A 26,522-nucleotide genomic window follows, 5' to 3' on the forward strand; every position below is an offset into this window, starting at 1 on the left:
GTTGATGTTTCCTATATATATATAATATATACAGTATATAGTGTATATGTGCTCGTATACAGACGAAAAATCGAAGTTATCTATAACATACGACGGAGTGCACTGTAAGGAAAAAAAAAAGAGTACGCTGAAGAATCTGAATGAGTTTTGCGAAAACGAACTAAGAGTGATTAACTACGGATAGTTCATAAACTTACGTAGACGCCACGTCTTGATAAAATACTCAGCTCTACTGAAAATAACAGACTGGTGAAAATGACACTGGGTCATAATGAGGCCTGAAAGCCAAAAGTAAGAGGGTACCAATGAATATTTTATAAGATGAAAATAACGTTGTACAGGAAGAACATAAATCCACAGAACTTGCTTCATTTACTGGGAAAAGTAAGAGATTATCGCTCACTGGTGGAATAAACAGAAGGCACGAAAATACGAGAGGATTTATAAAAGAAGTGTGTTGAGAAGTGTGTTGCAAAATGGCTGTTCTATGAAGCAGATCGGAGAAAAGGTTGGAGGTGAACGGAAAGCCCTCGAAGTTCAAGAGAAATATTGCAAACGTTGTGACCATACTGCGAAATTCACTTTTATGTTGTAAGTGAAACTTATATGTGATTACATTAATGGATACCCCAACAAGGAAGCGCCATCTACATATCAGTAAGGACACCTTCACAAATTATTGGGACGTGTTTCGAGTAACATTATCACTTTTTATCAACCTACAATTAAAAGACAACAACATTACAACTCTTAATAATAAGCAAACTGGTCAGGAATTGAGCGTAAAAGTGATAATAATATTTAAAAGACGCATGAACAGTGTAACCCAATAAATAATAAAATAAAGCGAAATAAAACTTTCAAATTAGCCTTAACATTAAAATGAAGGTTACAAGAACATATTAAATGCACTAATCAATATACACATCAGAAAACGAAGATTAAAACACAAAACTGAAGTTGCTGCCACATTTCTAGCGAACGAAGGCTTGATCTTAGAGGGATACAACTCTCCCAAAATATCGCGGTCTGCATCAAAATGAGCAGTAATTGAAACAAGACTGTGTATACAAGCGTAATACTGTATGAGATTTATGACTATGGTTACCAATATTTTTATCAAAAGAAATAACTGAATAATCAGAACAGAAGAGCATGAGGCCTAGAATTGAAAATGTGGAATACGCAATATTTGCAAAATATGAATTGTTTGATGATAACAGCACAGATAAGACGTACAGGCGTCAGTATCTACAAATAACTGCAAAGGGAGGAAACAGAGAAGTAATAAAAATAAGAATTAGAAAAGAAATACGGGCTAAGATAGAAATACCATGAAAGTTAACTTGGATAACAGAAAAACGAAAGTGTATTGATCATGTAAGTAAAAGTAATTTAAAACTGTGGAAATACTGAAAAAAGGAAAGTCAACTGCGGAAGAAAATCATCATGAGCTTTTCGAATGTTACAATTAACGAGAATATTGTTATCTAAAGCCAGGCGTAGGATTAGGAAGACTTTGTAAATTTGTTTCCTGTTGTAACCGTGATGTATACCTACATAACATTATATATACATGAATATATTGAAGCTGGTGAGATTGAAGTAATTATCAAGAAAGTTTTAGACTTTCATAACAAGAGTGATGGTGAAATAGGTTTGCTGAGGAAAAAGGTAACACAGAGGAAAAGATCCACATGTCTGTGAAAGGTTTATGTGGCAGGCCTATAAACTAGGAGATACCATACACAAAGTATGGTACGTATTAACCCAAAAGCAGACAGAAAGCAACTGTGGGTCAAAGGCCTGTTTTACTTACAGTATATCTATTAACACTGATACTTTCTTTGCTGATGCGGATTTTGTAAGTGTAAGGTGTACAATAAAGTTAATGGAGTGACTTCACAGTGCTGTTCTGAATGATGCAGAAGCCCACTAATAAAGACAAATCCCGTTTCACGTCATATTTGATACATAAATTACTTACATAATAAAATTAGTTTTATCCACATATACTATTATATACATACACATATATAGGTATATAATTTATAATATAGTGTGTGTGTGTGTGTGTGCGCGTGTAATGTATGCATGCGTACTAGTGTGCGTGTGCATGCGCGCGTACGTCCATGCGTGGGAGCGCGTAATGAGCAAATATTAACTTCATTCAGGTCCCAAGCTGATTGACATAATGTCAATTTTGACCCCTCGGCCTCACAGAAGACACGTTAAGCATTTCCCTACGCTAACGGCTTTTTTCATTCTTCAACATTAGTGGTCCATCAACTAATTTTCAAGATCAATCAACATAACTAGATCTCGTGAATGTGCTGTTTCATAATAAACACGGTTCAAAATATACAGAAAAGTCGAAGATGAAAGGGAAAATTTTTTACGAAATAAAATAAGATGTTTTAAAATGGCAGCTCCTTTTGCTTTCCGTTTTCCAGATTTTCAGTGTGAAGCAAATCACTTACAAATGATCATCTTCAAACGCAAAACCACTTTTTATCACTAGAGATACTGACGAGCGAGAGAGAGAGAGAGAGAGAGAGAGAGAGAGAGAGAGAGAGAGATATCTGTTGCAACATAAGGAGAATCATTAACGTCCTGTAGATGTAAATTTTGTCCGCGTTTCTTGCTACGAAAACCAAAGTAAAAAAAAAATACTGAAAAGATTAAATTTTATTAAAGAACAAACAAATATCCCTTGAAAAATTAACTAATTACCGAGAGATCTATGTGTTCGTACCTTCATGTTATTAACGTTACTGATTATAACCTTTGCCTTTGCCTTGAGAAACTGTTTATCATCATTTCCCTAGGGGCTGTAATTTAAACATGGTGTTACATTTCTCTCCCAGCTCAGCTTACTTTATTAATTTTGATTCAAGTTGAACGTAAATCCAAAGCTGGAATCTCGTTGTTAAATTACGTTGACCCGTCAAATAGTTTTCAAGCTCTAGAAAATTAAGAGGTCTACAAGGACTGCATAGTGGCATTCTTATATTCTTAGCTAGTAATGCCACCTCCGGTTTTCAAATTTTTCATTCTGCGTCATCTTGAAATTTTTATTTTTATACTGTTTACTGGTTTCAGTGATTTCTTTCTTTTTTTTTTTGGCCTCTTCCATCTTCTGAATTGAACTTATAATTAAAATAGCGAATTTTAAAATCCTTGTTTTCTGTTACACCATCAATCTGGTGAAAGATACCTGCACATATTTCCTCTACTTATCATCGACCCGACACTCTGTTTAGCCCCATTTTTTATTTTCGCTAATATATACAACCATTTTTTTCTGTTTGTATGTCTTTAATTTGGATGGGTTAACATTCTGAACATCCTATGCATACAATATACATTTTTATTATTCTTAACCTTCTAATGGATTAGTGTTCCATGTTATTTATGAACTCAATCTGTTTATCAAGAACCATCAAAGCTTACAATTCATCAAAATTTATTATACTTGTTTACCGGACCGAACCCATCACTTCTCATGCGCACAAAAAAAAAAAACGCATACACATACACACACGTCCAAACTCATGTCAAAGGAACAAAAAGCATCTTTAGAGAGAAAGCCCTCAGAGTGAAGAAAGGTTGTACTGAACGTTAAGCACTGTTAGTTATGTTTGTGAGAACGCACTCGGATATTTTAAAAGCGTCGGAATAAAATACTCGCGAATACAAGTCAGAGGGAGAACATTGATCTTCATAGGAGTATCTCTGGCTGACAGCGAAAACCTGTATAAAAAGTATTTAACGGTGGGTCACGTCTCTCTCTCTCTCTCTCTCTCTCTCTCTCTCTCTCTCTCTCTCTCTCTCTCTCTGTGTGTGTGTGTGTGTGTGTGTGTGTAAAACATATTTCTATTCTTAGCTTAATAAAATGAACATTTAATAGTATAAATACATTACAAGCTAAGAATAACACAGAAACAAAAGATTAAGAAAAAGTTAACGAGAAAAACTACAAAATTCTTCCCCTCTTCTCTCTCACTATATTTTAATCTACAACTAAGAATCAACGATTATATAAAAGTTTATAAGATAAAAAAAAATCACCGAAATTCACGGAAATTTCATTAAAAAATGCAATAAAGCATACTCTTGATTACAATAAGAGAATAAAATACACAATATTAAATGGAATGTTACCTAGAAGAAAAATCACGAATAAAAAGAATCGCCGAAATGGAAAAATAAATACACAAAACAAACGATAAAATGATACATACATGAACAAGTCCTGAATAAGAAAATCATATTCATTGGTACACTACATAAAAACTTAAGCATGAAATCTACGAGTACAAATCTTTCAACCTACATACTGAATATCTTGTCCAATCCCATCTCGGATCAGGGAGGAGGAGGAGGAGGAGGAGGAGGCATCGTCTGGGAACATGCTGACCTTTTCAACCTGGGACCTCCTCCCCTTCCCAGTGAGTATGGGAGAGACATATATTAATTGCACGTCCTCTGCTTTGTTAAATGTTAATTCATGATAAATTGACAGGGCATTAATGATCAGGGATCTCCCCTTAATTGGTCAAACAATGTGGAAAAAAATGGTAGCCTTTGATGATGGTACAAGGTACCCCGTGGCGCTTTAATGAGCGAGAAAGAGATGCAAAGGACGACACGATGGTCGAGGTACACAGGCCCATAGGCCGGAATACGAGACATTTCTGCCTCAATGACTTCTTTTTCGTACCTGGACTCCTAAGTACAATGGTACCGAAATCGTAAGGGGTGCAAAACTGTAACGTAAGATCAAACGCCATTTGATTTATCCGTTTTCAAACCAGTGGCGATGCTTATTTTCATAAGTACCCTAATTTACTCCATTAACCAAACGAAATCCTACTTCACAAAATTCACGTGGAAGATTAAATTTACAGAGGAAAGTTACGCGCTTAAACAATAATAAATTCTGATTGGTTGACGCAATAGCATTTACCCAATAAAAACGCAGCGTTGCTCGTGTAGCCTAAGCCCTTCTGGAACCGAGGAGTGTTTTAACTGGGCTGCGGCATAAATGCGACCACTAGCGATGGCGGTGTGATAAACAGGTAATCAAGGCGGTGTAATTAGTGTAATATCCTGGCGACTTTCTGCGCTCTGGCCCTTAGCTCTCTCTCTCTCTCTCTCTCTCTCTCTCTCTCTCTCTCTCTCTCTCTCTCTCTCTCCTTTTTATCGACCTTGGGACTACGCACTAACGTCTGGCATTTGCCGACAGTAGAGAAACAACAGATATTGTTACTAAGCTTACCAAAAGCATGGACGAGGAGCTGACAAATAATATGTAAATAGAGGAAAGAAGTTTGAACGCATCTAAACGCATGAAAAAAAATACAAAGAATAAAACATTTTAAAATATATTGACAATAGTATAGTATCCACGAATATGATATCAAACAACTAAAGTTCATTAGGAAATGCTTTTTCAGACGAAACTGTTCGACCTGTCTTAGTCAACGCACCCACCCGGACCGTCAGATCTCAAAAAATGAAAAAGACAGGACAGTAATCGTGAGATCAGATCAGGAAAATTAACGTTATTTTTATCTCAGTGTTTTTATCTCTGATTCTGCATAAAAGTACAATGTCTTCTACATGTAATGCACGTCCACCATGCGTACATAAACCAGCGCCGGTGACTTAACGATCAGACCCTTGAGTTTCATTTATCAGTTAACCACTATATCAACACAATTATGTGAACAAGTAAATCATCAATAAACCGATTGTTTCTGCATCAATCAGAAAACATTTAGAAGGAAAACCAATTAGGAATTATTTTCAACTATCGGGGCCGACGACACGGAACAAACACACCTCACCTTATCTCTTAATATCTAAAGGATGCATTCAATTACCCCTTCGAGAGTCCCCCACTAATTAAATGTTCATAAAATAAATCACGTTCTCGTAGACACGGAGGATTAATACACGTCTATATCGCCTGGGACCGAGGCGAATTCATTACGCCTATGCACGTTGTGCGTCCTAATTGAAGCTTTGTTAGCAAAAATTCCCAACGATGGCTTTGAAAACAAATCTTCAAGAAGACAATCTGAATGTTATCAAATGTATGATGATTGTTAACGCCCATGACATTAATCATATCTCATACAAGCAAGGCAATCATCGTTAATTACGACCGGTCCTTTTTGATTAAAGAGTTGATCGTATCGAAAGCGTAGGAAAAGGGATATTTCTTTGCGCATACACGCACATTAACTAATTTATTTATAAATAAATTATATATATATATATATATATATATATATATATATATATATATATATATATATATATATATATATATATATATATATATATATATATATATATTAGATAATTACAAATAAAACTCAATGTTTTAAATGTTAACATTTTTCGTGGTCCATTGTTGAACTCTGAGCTAATCATTAGTGACGATATTAACAGTTTACAAAAGCACAAAAAAAATTGCGCAAGCACACTAAATAAGCCGCGTGTTTGTACTGTGTGCGAATCATATCTAAAATCATCAGTTGGGCTCACAGGTAATAGTTTTCCTGTCTAAGGCACTATACTGAAGACAAATGCCTCCAGTTATTATATTGGTTAATTTACCATTATACATTTAGCCATGATATTAAAACGTGAATGTTCTCTACTATGGAAGAATTTAGTAGAATACCTAAGTCACCTATTTATGTGACCTCGAGCCATCTGGGTTTAATTTACTGTCTCAAGAAGTCCATATTTTGTTACCGCTATAGTCTGAGCAATATTTTAAATCCATATATCTTAAGTTCAATATTAAACGTTATACACTTAATTATTCCCCTTCATTCTTTTACTCCCTCCAATGCCTTTTTTCAGATCAAACACCGTATACCAAAACCAAAATAACTTTTATCTTAATGAAGAACATTAAATCATAAAGTCAAGAATCTCTGGGTCCACAACTGACTCTGTTGGCGCTAAGATGGATATGTTTGTACACAATACCGTATCCAGGAAAGAAAGTTTTTTACGAGTAAAGCCTCATACTCTGCAGGACAATTACATACAAGCGCTCATTGCCAATATGACAACACACTTACAAGGATTTTCATGAAACACGCCCAAATCGTTTTCGCCTCCAGTCTGATGTATATTTCAGGGTTTCTTGGTGGAAAAGTTCCTCGTTAGATGAGTTGGTAGAGTTGTCGGCTAGCACTCTGCTAGGCCTGAGTTCGAGTCTCCGGCCAGCCAATGAAGAATTAGAGGAATTTATTTCTGGTGACAGAAATTCATTTCTCCCTATAATGTGGTTCGGATTCCACAATAAGCTGTAGGTCCCGTTGGTAGGTAACCAATCGGTTCTTAGTCACGTAAAATAAGTCTAATCCTTCGGGCCAGACCTAGGAGAGCTGTTAAAATAAGGTATACTTAACTTTTTTCTTGGTGGAAAGGCGAGGTTGATCACCACTGGGATGCGGGCATCGTACCAACAACCTCGGGTATTTTAAATAACAATATCTTGTCCTTCAGCATCCGTGGGTCTAGTACATTTCTGAATAATACAAAGATTAAATATTCTAGATCATCCACTCCCCAATTTCATGCAGGAGCAGACTGCTGTAATACGTTCACTTCACTGACTGCCTTGCGAACTGTAAAGTTATGCAACAATGGGTTTGGTCAGTACCTGGATAGATGACTACCAATGAATGCAAAGCAGTAACATTGTTCGCTACCCAACTCATCTCTCGGTCTGTGAATTTGAACAACACTGAGTCTCCTCAACACTCACATAAGTGACCACCAATGAAGGTCGTACAACTTTGGCACATGCGCTCTTGTGACCAATACTGAAACTTGACACTGTGACAAAATAAGACCCAAAATCCGAAGTTTTGTGGATTTGTGTGTGTGTGTGTATGTATGTATGTATGTATGTATGTATGTATGTAAGTATGTAAGTATGTATGTATATATATATATATATATATATATATATATATATATATATATATATATACATACATATATACATACAGTATATATATGTATATATATATATACGTATGTGTGTTGGAAACTATGAGCTCCTGAGCTACATTCCTTCCTATACAGTATGTCCTATGGCGGAGCGGGTAGCCGTTAAGGATACGGAAAATGGGTTCATGATATCAAAACCTTCAGGGAAGAGAAAAATTTGCCATCTGGACTTGGGGAGGAGGGGGGTTACTTTACTCGCTAGGGACAAGGGGAGGACGGGGGCGTGGGGCTTAAAGCCTCATCCCTAGAGATACAATATACGTAACTGGAAGTTGTTTCTATAATAATAATAATATTAATAATAATAATAATAATATTAATAATAATAATAATAATAAATATTATTATTATTATTATTATTATTATTATTATTATTATTATTATTATTATTATTATCTATAACTGGATTTTCATAGCAAGCTTCACCATGAAAAGAATAACCATATCTATCAAGATGAAAAAAGAATAAAGGAATAAAGGAGCAAAATGAATAAGTAAAGTAAAATTAGTTACCTGGAAACTTAAACATGCAAAAAATTAGTATAAATGCATACATAACCATCAGTATAAAGGTATGTAAAACAAATACAAAGCTAGACAGAAAGAAAAAAAAAAAAAAAATAGCCAACTCCGAATGAAATATGCAATAAAGGAGTAAAATTACCCTTCACAAACGAGGTACGTTCTAAAGAACAATGACAAGTCGTAAACATGTCTGGAACACGACAGTAATAATGACACTCATGCATTTCCCCATGACAGTTAAAACAGCAATTACCTGTGAAGAGACAAGGCCGAACTACCACCCCGTACACATAATTAGTCAATACTCTAACAAACAAATGTATCTGACTCTTACGGTACAAAGGCATAAATATCATTTTAATCTGCTTTTAGTTTGGTCCTCTCTCTGTAACATAAATGTTTTCGGAATAATTCTTCATTCTGACTCATCTTACGAATATATATATTTTCTTCTCTGTAGTTTAGTGTATAAACAAGTACTTATGCCTTACACGAGGACTTAAAAACGAGTGAAATTATCTATACAATGTCGTTTAAAAATCTTATGCCTCTAAGAGAGCATTACGTGTTTTGTTTTATATATATATATATATATATATATATATATATATATATATATATATATATATATATATATATATATATATATATACTATTAAGACAGTAGAAAGCCTTCCCTACTGTAAGGATTTATAACAGAGCTAAGTTTCCTCTGGTTAACAAAGCTTACGCAATCCTAGCAATCGTCTCTCTCTCTCTCTCTCTCTCTCTCTCTCTCTCTCTCTCTCTCTCTAACGGCATTCTTTTTCATTAAGCATCACAATTCCCCGCTCACTTACATAGTTATTTCAGTGAAATTCAAAAAGAAATTAAAAAGAAATAAAAAACATTTATACCAATGTATTCACATCCCTTCAGCAAAAAGTAACAGACTTAATGAAACAACTTAAGCCAATGTAATTATGTCCAGTCACCTCGGATTATTGAAGGGGGGAAGAAGTGGTGATTTACATACACAAAAAATCACGCAATAGCCAGATAATATCAACCCGGGATTATCTTTTTCAATTGCTTTTAATTATTTAATCGGCTTAAAGCAACCCAGAATAGGGATTTCATCTTGATAATGTATGAATAATCAGGGATCATAAAAGCGGAAAATAACCTGTCAGCGAGAGAAAGAGGGACCGACTGAGGGAACCGCTGAAAATCCAGCCACATAAATCTACGGGGATTTTACGATTGACTCACGGCCACATTTCGGTTGAAAAGTGAACCCTATTCAAATGCTTGTTAAAAACAATGTTTCTTTACATCTTATTAGTTCTTTACATAAATAAAAAGACAATTAATGTTTTTACATATTCGCCGTTACTCTTTAATCTATGATTTTTTTACTGGAATACGAGTTACTTTGAATCATAAATACTTTCTTCGTCTTTAAGATTCGTTATTAATCAGTAAAAACGGATCTTTTGAAGAATATTAAAGGATATTAAATTCGTTAAAACAACAAAGGAGGGGAGACGTATGTGATGAACGAAATTAAGAAAATGTAGAGAAGAGAAGAGGATGATGATGATAATGATATGATGTAGTAAGAGGAAAAAGAAGAAGAGGGAGAAGAAAGAACAGGTGGAGGAAGAGAACGATTAGGAGGAGGAGGTAGAGGCGGATGAGGAAGAGGTGAGGCCGAGGTGTTACCTAACTGAATGAGCAGCTGATTGACTGATTGATTGTTTGAGTTATATACGCTACCACTGCAACAGATAAATATATGTTTTCATTAAGTATGCGATCTTGTGAATGATTCCTTCACTTGGCCCTTAACTAATATACTTTCTTTGGTCATTTTGAGGTTTCAAGTTATTAGCATATAAACAAAATGATTCATTTTTTGTCTTTTCCATTATGATTACCATCATTGTAACAATAACAATCGTCATAATGAAGTCAGTGGTATAATATTATTAAATATGACGCTTTCACAGATAGTGCGTAAGTAGATAAGGGCACCATTACTTTAACATGGGTCTGGGGATTTACGAATCCCTCAAGTTCTATATTATAGTAGAAATTCAAAGACCATAATCGATTTCCTATTTACAATGCTCGTTCCTAACAGCCTAGAGAGAGAGAGAGAGAGAGAAATAGCACGAGACACTCGTAAACAGCAACCGCGAATACCGAAAGAAAAAAAATCCACAGAAAACAAACAGCCATAAACAAAGGCAGTAGGAGCGTTCCCAAGACCCCATGCTGAATAAGGAGAAGGTCGTTATGCGTAAGAGATAAGGCCAAGTGACTATGGAAGCGAGTGCCTACCTCACGCCTTTCGTGCTACGCGCACGCGCCGAAGAAACCATAGGGCACACGGGGCCACGGCACGTGGCGCGCGTGCACGACGCGTGCAGACGAGCCGAGGGGTTGGGTAGGGGTCACGCATCAGGGGAGGCCGAGCGAGGGGGCGTACTGTATGCAAACTACCATGCAAATTGTAGTTGCGATTGCAGCATTGCAATTACGTTCCCACTACTTCGTGGCGTACTGTGCATATTGCACGGGCTATCTACATAGACGTTTTGCGATCGATTACACCTATAAAAGCCATATTAATGATAGCCCAATATACTATACTTGTCGACTTCCCATGCGTGCATTAAGACAAATTGATTCTGATCAAGTGAAATAAATCTGTTCGAGATCGGGAGAGTTGCTTTCATTTAGTTCTCGGCTAGATCTTAAAATTTTTAGAATAAAAACAGTTATCTAAAATGAAGAAAGAATACGGTTAGCTTTTACGAGCATTTTCAATTACACAGTTCTAGTAAACGTGGCCAATATCAATTCATTTATAAAGTATATGTACTAAGGTTCAGGACTGGTTCAATTTATTATTTCTTATTTTAATATGAAACTTCAGTATATGCTATTCTGAAGATGATTAGTTCTTCCAGTTCCTGTTATAAAAAAATAAAAATAAAACATAAAACTGACTCTACAAGTTGCCAAGCCTAGCATGGTGGATTCAGTGAGGATTGGGAAGTTGCCTAAGTCTTGAAAAGAAAGAAATACATTTACATCCCTATTTGTGCCTTCTAACATTGTATAATAATTTCCCCCAAATTTTTAACAGTGTGTAATTGCATGATTATAATCACATTTTCTTGAATTACATTCACACATCTGAGGACGAAAGGCTAGTTTTCAACAAAAAAAACACACACACACACACAAACACACACTAACCTAATCGGATCATCTGCATGAATTTTGCTACGACACAATCGGCTAATGAACTCTTTCCTCTGGCTTATTCACACTATCACTTCATTTTCATTCACCTTTCAACTTTCTACCCCTTTCCACTCTCCCGAATCTTTACTATATTAACTTAGGATGCAGGTTCGTCATTATACAAGGAGAAAATGCGTTCTTCTTTGTTAGTGGCAAAATATATAACAAAGATATATACTGTGTGTGCGTGATTTCCTGCTTTATTGACCTCGGTATAAAAAAAAGGGGCATAAAACCGCATCTCATCTTTGTTGTGTCTCGAGACCAACTACAGTATACTGGGATAGGTAGGTCCCGCAACTGTCTTGCTTTTACCTCCTGCAAGAAATGAGATTCTCGCCTTTCTGCTGTCTTTCCGAGTTTCTTTAACCTTCCCATTTCTCACGAAAAGGCATTAAACTCTCCACTATGATTACTGGAGTTCTTCTTTTTATTTGCATTATATGAAAGAATCCAGTAGCATAAGATTACGTCTCACTAGTCGTCAGATCAAAGGAAAACTTTTTTTTTTTATTCTATGAAATTTAAGCTGTCAAGCCAAGCATCGAGCCACTTCAGGCCATTCACCGTTAAAGACAGTGGAAATGGGGAGTTGGAATAGCTGACCAGCAAGATAAAGAGATCCAAAAAATACAGGAGAGAAGTACATGGATCTAATGGTGAACTTGAGAAAAGGAAAAAAAACCCGGAGTTGGACTAAGAAGTAATAGTTACGAGAAACTGGCCAGCGAGATTGAAGAATGAAAAAGGAGTGGAGGTAAAGTAAAAGGCTAAAAAGTAGGACGGTGCAAACGCCTGCCAGTAATGCATACGGTACACCATGTAAGGTGCACTGATAGCACGACTCCCTTTGGAGAAAGGAAAAATAGTGTTGTTGGTCCACTAATTCCTCTGACTTTACAATGCCTCCCGAGGCCGTTGTCAAAATATCAGAATCTGTCTTTTTCAGCATGAAACTTCTAATACTCCTAAAAGTCTGATTTTTAAGTCATAATTCCACCAAAAACACTGAGGTGAAATCTTCCACTTTTTACTTATTTTCACCAGACTGAATGGTTCCCCTTGCCTCCATCCATTACAAACAAAAGAATGCATAAATGATAAGAAAAGTTAAAAAGCATCCGCTGTTATCTCTTGCAGCAGCACGACACCCAACGCCTCATTTAGAAGGGGGCTCCATTTTTCTCACCGCTTTCTCCTCCCTTCCTCGCGCCCGAGGAATACCTGGAGCGCTCCTGACTAATTTCGCACCTTCATTTGCATGACAACCCAGAAGAAAGGAGGAGAACTACTTAACGTCTCCATCTTTCTGTTCGACCGAGATAAATTGTGATTTATGTCGGTTCATTCGTTTCCCCGCCGTCCATAATCTCTTCTCTATACTTCACCTGGTGTTAAAAAGGGTTGAAGTGACCAGAGTCTCTCTCTCTCTCTCTCTCTCTCTCTCTCTCTCTCTCTCTCTCTCTCTCTCTCTCTCTCTCTCTCTCCTCATATCATACACACTAACGAGTTCTTGCAAATTCTCTCTCTTTTTCGTTTCGAAAATATTTTAACTTACGTAATATATTTATCAAGCCACAGCATACTTTCAAATGCAAGATAGCCATTATGCTTCCTGCTGGTATAAACACCTGCATACATGCATTACGATCATACACAAACTGACGTTTACGTATACATGAGGAAAATTCAACTTTTATGCGTGAAAAGTTTAACACTAGGAATTATTTGTGAGCATGCGCACATATAAATATCGGTGACTGTCTTTAAGGCGGGCGAATATTCTTCTACCCTCTAAGCTAGACATTTAAGTTTGATTCAGATATTAAAATCAAACATTAAATTCCACTAATTGAATCAGCTGCCGTTCCGCTCTTCTCTAATTAACCAACTCTCCAGACGCATCGGAATTCGACAGATACTGGGACGTAGGAACTGAACTAAATCTTAATCCCTCTTGAAAGCACGGTGGTTTAAGCCTTGAATTCGTTCTTCCAGGTCTACATATATATATTCCATCGTGATAAGAAATTTTCTTCATTCATTCATTCTCTATTTCGGATCTGAATTCAGTTAAAAGGAGGTTCGAAAATACGGGGAGAATAAGAAAATTCATTTTCTGTGACCATTACAATACATATATACAATATATTATATTGATTATATATATATATATATATATATATATATATATATATATATATATATATATATATATATATATATATATATTTTATATATATATATGCATATATATATACATACACATATACATATATATACAGTATATGCATACATACATACATTATATATATATATATATATATATATATATATATATATATATATATATATATATATATATATATATATATATATATATATATATATATATATATATATATATATATATATATATATATCTATATGTAGTATAACGAGCGTGGAATCCGTTACTGCATGCAAACACAGAAAAAAATAATGAATAATGACGACGACTTAGCATAAATGCAGGAAACGAAAAGAAAATGTACAATCATTTTATTAGACTATATCAACGCGCACCCTGTTGTTATATTTATTCTTAGTCTTTCCGAGGACTCTGGCCTTGGATAACCTCAACTATTTAGAAATGAGAACAGCAGAACTTGAAGCACAATAGGACAACGATTGGGGGTCTAGAGTTGCAAAACTCCAACCACGTCACTTTGCAAAAGCAAAAACCGCAGAAAATTTGTACTCTCTAGTCCACTAGATCAGGGATTTTGCTGCTAAATATTTTGCTTATATTACTTTTATGCTGTATATTGTGCAGAAATAGAAACATGGGTAGTTTCCTACGTGCAATATTCCTCTTTCCTCGATAGCCCTAACTGTTAAGAATAGTATCAATACGGAAGTTACCGAATTCTTCATTATTTCAATGCTTTCCCTGATTATCATTATCAAATATTAATGAAAAACTTTATACACCTTAGCTTTATAAAGTCCTTCACAGACACATATGGGGGGGATCTAACGTTGGCCTACATCGACACAAATAGTCCTAAATACCTTCCATACCTATATATCAAACAATACGATAATATTTCATCTCGTGACCATCCGTTAACACCAAAAGGGTCCCCCCTTTCCCTCCAACCCCTTCTCCCCCCCCCCAAAAAGAAACAACCTTCCCACCCAACCTCCGACTCCTTCCGACCTCCATCATTTTTACTACCTCAACAATTACCGAGGTCTCGACCTCTTAAACACTCTCAGCCTTAAAACCATTTGATATATTTCGTCCTCACTTATTTTAGCATAGCGTTTTATGGGGCCTCTACCAACGAAGAAGAAAGGCACACTTACTGTTTTTTTTTTTTTTTTTTTTAAGGCGGACGCAGATGCGCAAACCGTTAGGTTGAATTTGTTTTTTAATATTTTCTTTGTCAGAGGTTATCTTTTTTTTTTTCAGCGGTAATTTTTTTTTTACAGAAATGCTTTACCCTTGATTAGGGATACAGGGAGTCAGTGTGGAGGGGAGGAACAAGAAGAATAAACAGCCCTCGCGACTTCTTAGCATCAGATTAGAATCTGGAGCCAATTACTTTTAACCTCCAAGAACCAAAATATTACTATCCCTCCTACTATAAAAATGCAATTCCCTTTACTCGCCTTATAAAACCTCCCCAGTGGTTACATACTGTTCAATCCAAGAAAGCGATAAAAAATATTAACCAACCAATCTTCTAATTCCAAGCGAACCTATAAAATTCAAATAGGGCCGCTTATCCAGAGGCATCAAAGAGCATTAAAGAAAACGGGAAGTTCCTTTCCGCGGAGCGTGATCAGCCCCTCCCATCGTTAATAACCCTTAAGTAATATACCAATTTCTTACCCATATCCTTCTTCTCTTTCCCCACCTCCTTTCCTCCTCCCCCTCCTCCTTCCCCTTCTCGAAACCATATTTCACCTACCTCATTGGCTCCGTCGGTGGGTTCCCCCGCCCTGTACTTATGCAAACTATCGTAAGACGAGAAGCGTTATTTGGACTCCTGCTGGCGTGGGCGAGCGCCGAACCTCATTGAGGGTGGTTGGGAAGGAGGTAAACCACGGTAATGAGAGATAAAAAAAAAAAAAGGGCCCCGACGATAACAGTATATATAAATTCATTTAGTCTCCTCCGTAATCACTGCTGGCCATCCAAGGTTATTGCACATCGTCGAAATGCATATAATGGGGATCTAGGAAGGGGGGAAAACCCCCAGATAAGTAAAATAAGTTAGGTTAGTCTGCATTAGTTCTCCCTTGATCCTTGATCTTTCTGCTGTATTTCCCGTTTTTCTCCAGAAATGAAGTAGCTCCAATCATTCAGTGTATTTTCACGACTCGTAGTTACTGTGAAGCTATATTCCCTCAGTCTGTTGCACGTCTGTTGAAAGTTTATTCATGGCTACATGACTTATACCACGTCAACGTTCCCTGTATGTTACTTGACTGATTATGATACCATCAGTGAAGCGAAAGTGACAGTCAACCAATGAAAGCCAAACTCCAGCGTTGCGTAAGCTTGTGATTTGTCACAAGATGTTGCAACTTGGCTCCCACCTTGTCATTTTGGATAACAGTTTGAAATTTTACATAACCTTGTTAAAGTCTGTTGTGCTGAGATATAATATAATTCAACAATCACCAATATTTGACAATAACCAAGAACCACTGCTTGAAAATACTATTTGAATTTGAATATAATGATTAACTAGAGTGTTATGATAACGGATCAAGCAATATCTTCAATATTTTTACAACGTACTGGCCAATACAAGTTGTGGACATAACTCTTTAAGTCATCGAACATGCCAAATTTCAACAGTCAAAATTTTGTTAGCTGCAGTTACTTTTCCTAATTGTTTAATTGATCTGTAGAACATTAATGTTTACCTTAAACAAACATACGATGGAAGACATGGGTTGCAAGACAAGGGAAAATGACCTCCCGCACGTCATCTAGTCAAAACTTAACAATTATCATTATTACAAAATCAATACAGGATGTACAAGGAACTCATAAACTGAACATAGCACAAACGAGTGTATGTATGTATGTATGTATGTATGTATATATGTATGTATGTATGTATGTATATATATATATATATATATATATATATATATATATATATACTCGTGTATATATATATATATATATATATATATATATATATATATATATATATATATATATATATATATATATATATATATATATATATATATATATATATATATATATATATATAGAGAGAGAGAGAGAGAGAGAGAGAGAGAGAGAGAGAGAGAGAGAGAGAGAGAGAGACTAGAGAGATAAAACTGTACAAATTCACAATATATTTAAGTTAACTGACAGACGAAATTGTCATAAAATAAACCGGACATGGCAAAATAAACAATACAAAAATGAAAATAAAATTAGAAAGAAAACAGGTCGCCATAAAATGGGAAAAAATGAGAATTCTCACCCCAACCAAGTAATTCAGCATCAAAAAAAACCGCAAAAAGCAATCACTAAAGGAATAATAAATATTAATAACAACGAATACAAAAGCTATAATAAAATACAACCCAAGCTCACACACTGGGCCATAATAAATTTCAAACTCCTTGCAACATGTGGTGTAACAACAAAGCGAGACAATGAATAATTTCAAAACTTGCCAAAGCCTCCATACAATTCTTAATGGGAATGGGACTTTGGGAATTAACGTCTCTTCGGGGTCTTTTTTTTTTTATATCAATACGAGTTTCCGAGGTAGTAAGGCAAGCTCACACTCGCATCTACCATATATACGCCAGAATAGGGCATTCTGTCTGTCTGTCTGTCTGTCTGTGACCAACGTTTTTGTGAAGTTCATTAGTATAAGATACTAAATCTCTCTCTCTCTCTCTCTCTCTCTCTCTCTCTCTCTCTCTCTCGAAAAATATACAAATGTACTCAATTTAATTCGATATACAGAGAGAAATAGAATGGGAGAAGAACTTAAGGGACAAACAGGATAGTAAATACCTATTTCATAACTTCTATACGCATTAGTTTATATTTTAAAGCTAAACCAACTGACAGTGAATTAAGATATCTCAAGTTTAAAGGATACCAAAGAGGAATTAATTACGGAATACAACGTGGCCTTCTAGCCTTAGAACAAAAAGGCTCAGAGTACCAGCAGCAGCAGCAGCAGCAGTAGTAGTAGTAGTAGTAGTATAAACAGTAGCAGCAGCAGCAGCAGTAGTAGTAGTAGTATAAACAGCAGCAACAGCAATAGTAATAGTAGTAGTATAAACAGCAGCAGCAGCAGTAGTAGTAGTAGTAGTAGTAGTAGTAGTAGTAGTATAAACAGCAGCAGTAGTAGTAGTAAGTAGTAGTAGTATAAACAGCAGCAGCAGTAGTAGTAGTAGTAGTAGTATAAACAGCAGCACCAGCAGTAGTAGTAGTATAAACAGCAGCAGCTGCTGTAGTAGTAGTAGTATAAATAACAATACAGCAGCAGCAGTAGTAGTAGTAGTATAAATAACAATAATAATAACAATAGTTTCCAAGCGTAACATGTCCTCAAATAGATTAAGGAACGAATATGATGGACGGAGCATTAAAAGGAATAACATACAAAAGAAATACATTAAGAAAACTGTATTTCCACAACAGAAGTTAAGTAACATACACAGCATAATGGAATACTTTTTTTAAAAATAAGCTCAAGGGACACACAAATTACCAGAAAACTACGTACGAGAAGAAAGCACCACACCTCATGTTTCTCTTAATTCCAGTAATAACAGGGACTTTCCTATCATTCATAATCCGTGAAAACAGCTCTAGACCTCGTTTTATGGGTTGCTGTTTACGTCCACGTGTGTTACAGTTTTCCGGGGTGGGGGGTTATTAAAGAGATCAAATATGGTGACAATTGATTTCCACCTTAGAATATGAAGTAAAACGAACCCTTAGCTAGCTCATGGTTCTCACTATGAAGCACAGCCTCTTCAGATAACTGGGGTGTCTTCTGGACATGAACACAAGTACCAAAGTTATGAGAATGCCAAGTGTTGACGTGGTGTGTGATTGACAAACACCGGTATTTTTATTTAGTAGAGAAATGGATAATTCTCGTTCACTTGCGATTACCTAATTGATACAATAAAATATCAAGATACAAATTATATACCTTTGTTTACGTATGGTTGTGCCTGGAAGAGGTGGCCGCCACCCAAAGCCCGCTGAACTCGACCACTAGACTATGGCTAAATAGCGGTTCATTCCACCTATGGACGATGCAGGAGATGGCATAATCTTCCCCTGTTGACGCTGTGGTATAATCATTCAGTTTGGGAAAATTCTTTAAAACGAAAAGCACACAACCCCGCCCCCTCCCCCACAACATTATCTTACCCTAGGAAAAAGTTTCGCTCCAGCCCCGAAGTGACACAACTAAAGCTTTTCAACTGGAAATATGCATACATAAAAAATGACTCAAGTCTCAAGTTCCCGTGTAAGTTTTGAGTATTTTTGGAAATCTGATTGACCTCTGATAAGGAAACTGAATGCACGTAGGTGTAGCAGCAATCCTTTTCATAATTATTATAATTCATAATGTGCATGTAATTTTCAGAAGCCAGTATAGTGTGTCCATTAGGAAAATAGTAATGAAAAAGAGCAAAGACTGCGATACGACTGTTACTGAATACTAAACCAAAGTAAATAAACTGATTAATATATAAATTTTGAAGAAAATTACACTACATCTACTTTTATTCCTGAGAGGAATGACCTCATCAAAATAATTACATATGAATATTCAACACAAATAACAACGAAAAATGTAGCTTGAATCCACTAACCACCTTCCCAAAGATTTCGCTGCCATAAAATTCCGACAGTTTAAAATTTCAATCAACATCATAATCATCACCATCATTTTAAAATATTAGATCATCCCAAGGGATCACAACCATAGGCTAAGCAAGATAATCTGGTACAGCAGTATCAATTTGCGATCCCTCCTAAATAAACAAATGCTGTGAACAAACGAAAATGACCAGTGAAGTAACATGGAGAATAAATAACAATCGAGTTTTCTGTACATCGGATAATCAAGGCCACCGAAACTAGATCTATCTTTCGGTGGCCTCGGTATAATGCTGTATGGGCCGCGTCCCATGAAACTTTAACCACGGTCCGATGGTGGCCTGGCCTATATCGTTGCCAGACGCACGATTATGGCTAATTTTAACCTTAAATAAAATAAAAACAACAGAGGCTAGAGGGCTGCAATTTGGTATGTTTGATGATTGGAGGGTGGATGATCTACATACCATTTTGCAGCCCTCTAGCCTCACTAGTCTTTAAGATCTGAGGGCGGTCAGTAAGAGTGCGGACAGAAAAAAGTGCGGATGGACAGACAAAGCCGGCACAATAGTTTTCTAATCAGAAAACTAAAAATTGAAATAAATAACCCCGAATTAAGAGAAGATTAAAAATATCACTTATTTTTACATTACTCCTCGTTATCTTTCTTATTATCATCATTTCTATTTGCATGTTTTATGTCGTCTTTATTCAACCTTTCTTTTATACTGTCCGATCTTAGGCCTTTTTTTTTTTTTTTTTTTGAGCCTCGCCCCTAAAATCCATCTTCAAAACTCGACCAGCAATGGGCCCGATGATACACACACTATACGCGCCGTAATTATTCATCTCGTTGAATTTCATTGTAATAAAAGGTGGGAAAAAAATACAAATTAATCTTCAGGGGATGAAGAAAGATCGATATACATTAAAACCTCTCTTGTAAGTACCACATCACGAAGAGGCACGATACCTAAGGGAGTGCTTAAAATACGACCCCTTCCGAAACACTTGGTCCTTAGGCCATAGTAGGATGTGAGGGAGGGAGAGTGAGGGGGGGGGGAGGAATGGAGAACAGGGAAGGGGTTACGGGGAAAAGGAGGCACTGGGGAACAGTCCATTTTTGGTTTAATCCAATGGAAGACAATGAGCGGTTTCTTATAATGCCGGCTTTCGGATTGATATTTTATAGCAGCTAAACAATGTGCCCCGTCAGAGAGAGAGAGAGAGAGAGAGAGAGAGAGAGAGAGAGAGAGCGCTTTTGTAAACGTTTAATTGAAATACGCGCAGCAGCTTAACAAACAATTCTGGAAGTTTTTCAGAAGCCCAGGTTAATAATAATAATAATAATAATAATAATAATAATAATAATAATAATAATAATAATAAGAGCAAACTGTAAATAACACAAATAAATACATCTTGGGCCTCGATGAAGGAGAACAAAACGTAAATATCCGAACATCCAGCTTTCAGATGGAATTCTACAGCTCTTTAACGGCTTTCGGAATAGCTACTCGGACACACGGGGCTTTTAAACACACATGTACTGTAATTGACTCTCGGTCGGGGAGGACTAAGGTCGCCAACTTTTTTAAAAGGACATAGTTCGCATTCTTCGTGTTATCGAGTCAAATTCCTTCTCAGATTTATTGTTTTTTAAACCTATTTTTCATTTTTTTTTGTAGATTGTAGTTTTTTTTAGTGAACTTGATTATTCTCTCTCTCTCTCTCTCTCTCTCTCTCTCTCTCTCTCTCTCTCTCTCTCTCTCTCTCTCCAAGACTAGAGATAGAATATTTCATTTGTCAATTAATCATTTTGATTTTTTACGACTCTCTCTCTCTCTCTCTCTCTCTCTCTCTCTCTCTCTGACGGGCACATTATTTCGCTGCTATAAAATATCAATCCGAAAGCCGGCATTATAAGAAACCGTTCGTTGTCTTCCATTATAAATTATATTAATATAGAAAACTTCTTAATATTTTTTCACCTCTCTCTCAAACAACAATTGTATCCAAAAAAAGGATACCCTCTGCTGCTTAAGGGTTTTTGTTCAGACTGGTAGATAGATTGAATACAGAATTTAGGCCAAAGGCCAAGCAGTGGGACCTAAGAGGTCATTCAGCGCTGAAATGGAAATTAACAGTAAAAGGTCTGAACTGAAATTGACAGTAGAAACATTTAAAAGGTGTAACAGGAGGAAAACCTCGCAGTTGCACTATGAATCAATTGTTGGGAGAGACTGGAAAGTAAGATGGCAGAAAGAGAAAATGAAAGTTGGTACAGTAAAAGGAACGAAAGGAGTTGCAGCTATAGGGGCCGAAGGCACGCTACGAAGAACCTAAAGTAATGACTACAGTGCACCGCATGAGGTGCACTGACGGCACTAACCCCACTACGGGGATACATATAGGACAGTCGGTCACCTTACAACCATCCATTACAGCATTCTAGGTCAGGTAATACTGAAGAGTAAACTAACAGCTTTTAAAAAGACGAAGTTTAAGACCGATGATCTAGGTTTTAGGTCAGTCACCAGACGGATCTTTTAGTTTTCCCGTTGTTTTGTTTTTCCTTCATCTCCGGGCTTTCTTTGAGTCATCCTAATTTTTCATACATTTATTTCATTTATCTTCGTTTCTGATCTTTTAAACTACGTTCTTCCTCTTGTTTTTATAGCGATGTTTATTTGTGACCATTACTCTCTTCAATACACAATCATATATATTACGGGCATTACTTAAATCGTAGCTGTAATTCTGGACAGTTCAAGCCTTTGTTAAATACATCCTTGCATCTGTTACCTACTCTATATTATGGGATGCACAAATGCAAAGGAAAATTATGCAAAATTCCTTCAAAACTAATCAAAATATTGGAAAAACGAGAAACGAAAATCAGGCTTTAGATCACAAACAAGTACAAATAACAGTAAACATACCAAGCTAGATGTCCAAATATGGTCCAACTGCCTGAAATCTCGTGTAAGACCAGTAAAAAGGAAAAAAAAGTAGAATAACATTCTTCTATCCAATTTGACTCCAACTACATTTTATTGTCTATTAAATTTCGAGGAAATTGCCAAGAGAGCTTTCATTTTTATCCATGAATATAAATTTTAACGTAATAAATATTTCCTATAACTTAGATCAGATACGATTTCCTGCAAATCCCGTCAAAAAATATTCCAACCCCTATTTATTTTCCATTACTGCTATTAGGGTGCAGAGATCTTTCCCTCTTACCATACGCAATAAATGATAAGCTAAGACCCTTGCATTAATTGAATGATACCATGGCTAATACCACTTCCGAGAAAAATTACAGGAATCTCCCCTCCTTCGCCTTGATTTACATGTTGGCAACGACTTACGTACGGACAAAATGACGTGTCATTATCCCCCTAACCTCCCCTTGAAGATGGCTCAACGCGGAGACCTTTTAGAAGCCTCTCCCATCACCCTGCACCTACAGTCTGTGTTGACACAGGGACACGAACGATTGCATGTCGCGCCTCTATGATTTTAGCCCCTTCCAGGTTGACCTGACTTTTGAGTAGCTCCTCCTGCGTGCCGTTCTTGGGCGGTCGGCCGCGTGCAGACGAACAAGAACAGTTTTTTACGTGGCGAGGATCAATGGAGGTAATGGCGAAGAGCAAAAGACTGCGAGGGCGCTGTGTCAACAAACATGGCGAAGCGACGAGTAGCTCGCGTGTTGAGGAACAGTATTTCAGCGTCCTTGCGCCATTGTCCTAATGGAGGGGTGGTTTATGCGGATCCTCGCCTGAGATGGACAGTGGGTGTAATCACTCTCATATTTGCTCATCAAGCAAGACGAACGAATGTTAAGTGACAAAAATAGGCATAATAACACGGGAGGGGAGAGGAAATAAGGGGCCTTATCGTGCTTGCATTAGAATAAAAATGACAGACTTCCCCCAGCCTTAATTTCTTTCGGTTTGCTATGTGGTCAAATTACAGTTACATCAGGGCTACAGGTCCAGGACCCGCCAGACGGGGAGTGACACGAAGGAGGGGGGAAAAAGTTGCATAAGTGATACTTTCACATTCCAACTGGGATACAAAGGCCCATAAATGCCATATAACCATCCCGGACAAATGTAGCGAATTTGAGCAGACAATATGATGGGAAAGGGGTCAGGACACCTTATTTTATGGTTGGAAATAGAACATTTTACTTAGGGAAATTACTCCACCCATGTGATATGTTTCGACAGCTACACCAATAAAAACAAGCAGATATCTTTTCTGTATTGTATTAGATATATTGTATGCACTGACAAAAGACTACAGGTGTACCTAAGGCGTAAACCTTTAAATGATCTTTTCAAACTTGAAAAATTATATACAATCAACAACAAGAAAAACTGCAAGGCTTAAGAATGCGGAATATCAGTAGACACCCAGAAAAAATATCCACCAAATATACATAGGTATATGTACATTATATATTCTTATATATACATATACATAATTATATATATGCAATTGTAATAGCCACAATGCCCTCTTAACTTCTCGAATTGTGGCTATTACAATTACATATGTATCTTGTAAAAAGTGACCAGTAGATTCTACAATATATATATATATATATATATGTATATGTGTGTGTGTGTGTGTTTGTGCATAAATGCATATATGTATATATACATACATACATCCATACATACATACATAAATCCCTTTCTAACTGACAACTAAATCACCTGGTTTAGTTCCATAGCATAACTTTAAACTATGGTACATGTGCGCACACAAGTCCTAATTTCCAACAACAAACATTTCTCAAAACTTCAGAAATAAGGTATCATGCAAATCGTTAACGTAAACATTTTTTCTCGCCTAAGTTCGTCGTAAAAGTGAAGAAAAAATATCGTGTAAGCTTATGGTTAACGTGATAATTAAGCCTAAAAGTAATCCTACACAAGATACCGGTGTGTTTCATCCACGAGTGTGGTAATGCTAAAGAAAATATCAATGATTTGCATAAATACGAAGATGACCAGCAGTAAACTACTCCAACAAAACAATGTATAAAAATACTCTTATGTAAAATGTATTGGAAGGATAGTTTTCCACATGGAACCCAAAATATACTGGAAAAACACTCATGATATATCTTAAATATCTTCTATATCTAAAGTATCCTAGAAAAGGACTTGTAAATATTTATGTATATATATCGGAAGGAGCGTTTTTTATATTCTTTATCTGAAATGTTGCGATACCGAACTGAATTGAATACAGAATTTAGGCCAAAGGCCAGCACTGGGACCAATGAGGTCATTCAGCTCTGAAACGGAAACTGACAGTAAAAGTTTGAAAGGTGTAACAGGAGGAAAACCTCGCAGTTGCACTATGAGTCAGTCGTTAGGAGAGGGTGGAAAGTAAGATGGAAGAAAGAGAATATGAAAGGAGGTACAGTAAGAGGAAAGAAAGGGGTTGCAGCTAGGGGCCGAAGGCACGCTGCAAAGAACCTCAAGCAATGCCTACAGAGCACCGCATGAGGTGCACTGACGGCACTAAACCTCCCCCCGCCCCCCACGGGGATGTTCCGATATTTACGGGCGTCTCACTTCATTTTGGTTTTTGTGAAAACGACGAATCATGACACTACAAATTTAAAAAAAAAAAAAAAAAGGATACTGCTAAAGCAATTTTTCGTTTTCTTTTTTTTAATATACCTGTTCGTTTAATTTATTTACTGATGCATTTACGATGCCAGTGAAAAAAAAATCACAAGATCTATGTTATGTAACCTTTTTCCCTCAGTACTGAATACAGATTTGAATACAGTCTCAAGGGGACTGTAATTCTAAGTATTGCAAATGCTTTATGCTGACTACGAAAAATACTTACAATACAGAGATGATTAATGTAAAAGAGTTGAAATTCATATACTGGGACTGCAGGAACGACCAATTCATCTTATGAAATTTATGAAGTCTGTCTAAAAAAACACACAAGGAAAACCAAATGAAAGAAAAGCGGAATCTTGACTGACAGACTGATTACATGATCCTTTGATCAGGCCACTGAGGTTTGAATTATGATTCTCAGACTTCATTAAGCGTGACGACGAATTGAGAAGAAAATTGAAAAGGGTTGTCTAACCTGGCTGATTACAAGGTCCTTAATTCTTCCCAGTAAAAAGAGCCAAATTCTCTGGTCTCACAGGACTGGGGAACCTGTCCCTTTTACATTTCCCACATCATACAACGTAACAGTAGGCTCTTCGTTGGGTGAGTCGGTAGAGCTCCGGACTGTCACTCGATGGGCCAGAATTCAACTCCCCGGCCGGCTGATGAAGTTAGAGGAATTTATTTCTGGTGATAGAAATTCACTTCTCGCTATAATGTGGTTCGAATTCCATAATAAGCTGTAGGTCCCGTTGCTAAGTAACCAATTGGTTCTTAGCCACGTAAAATAAGTCTAATCCTTCGGGCCAGCCCTAGGAGAGCTGTTAATCAGCTCAGTGGTCTGGTTAAACTAAGGTATACTTAACAACGTATAACAGTTAGCCACCAAAGACCCCGCCCTTCGCCCTTTATACGCGAGAAACAAAATACGAGGACCCATTAAAAACTTTTATAAATTAAACCTTGCTTGAAGAGTATTACCAACTTCAAATACATCAAATTTCCTATGGCGACCTGAATAACTATGACGTATTAATAAAATGACAAAATAAACTAGTCTACGCTATTAACTGTAGTAGTAAAATAAAACATTCCTGTACTCACCATGC

At 36.5% G+C, this 26,522-nt stretch overlaps 1 long non-coding RNA gene across 1 annotated transcript in view; it reads right to left on the reverse strand.

The window, feature by feature from the left end:
* The window catches only part of LOC136836318 (uncharacterized), a 185,949-nt gene that overhangs the window by 145,386 nt on the left and 14,041 nt on the right, over positions 1-26,522 (reverse strand). Inside the window, exon 2 of the long non-coding RNA XR_010852371.1 lies at positions 26,518-26,522. This exon is cut by the window's right edge and continues 17 nt beyond it. This is a non-coding gene — a long non-coding RNA (uncharacterized lncRNA). The remainder of the gene's footprint in view (positions 1-26,517) is intronic.

The sequence above is a fragment of the Macrobrachium rosenbergii genome, chromosome 56, assembly GCF_040412425.1.
Source record: "Macrobrachium rosenbergii isolate ZJJX-2024 chromosome 56, ASM4041242v1, whole genome shotgun sequence".
Classification (NCBI taxonomy): Eukaryota; Metazoa; Arthropoda; class Malacostraca; order Decapoda; family Palaemonidae; genus Macrobrachium; species Macrobrachium rosenbergii.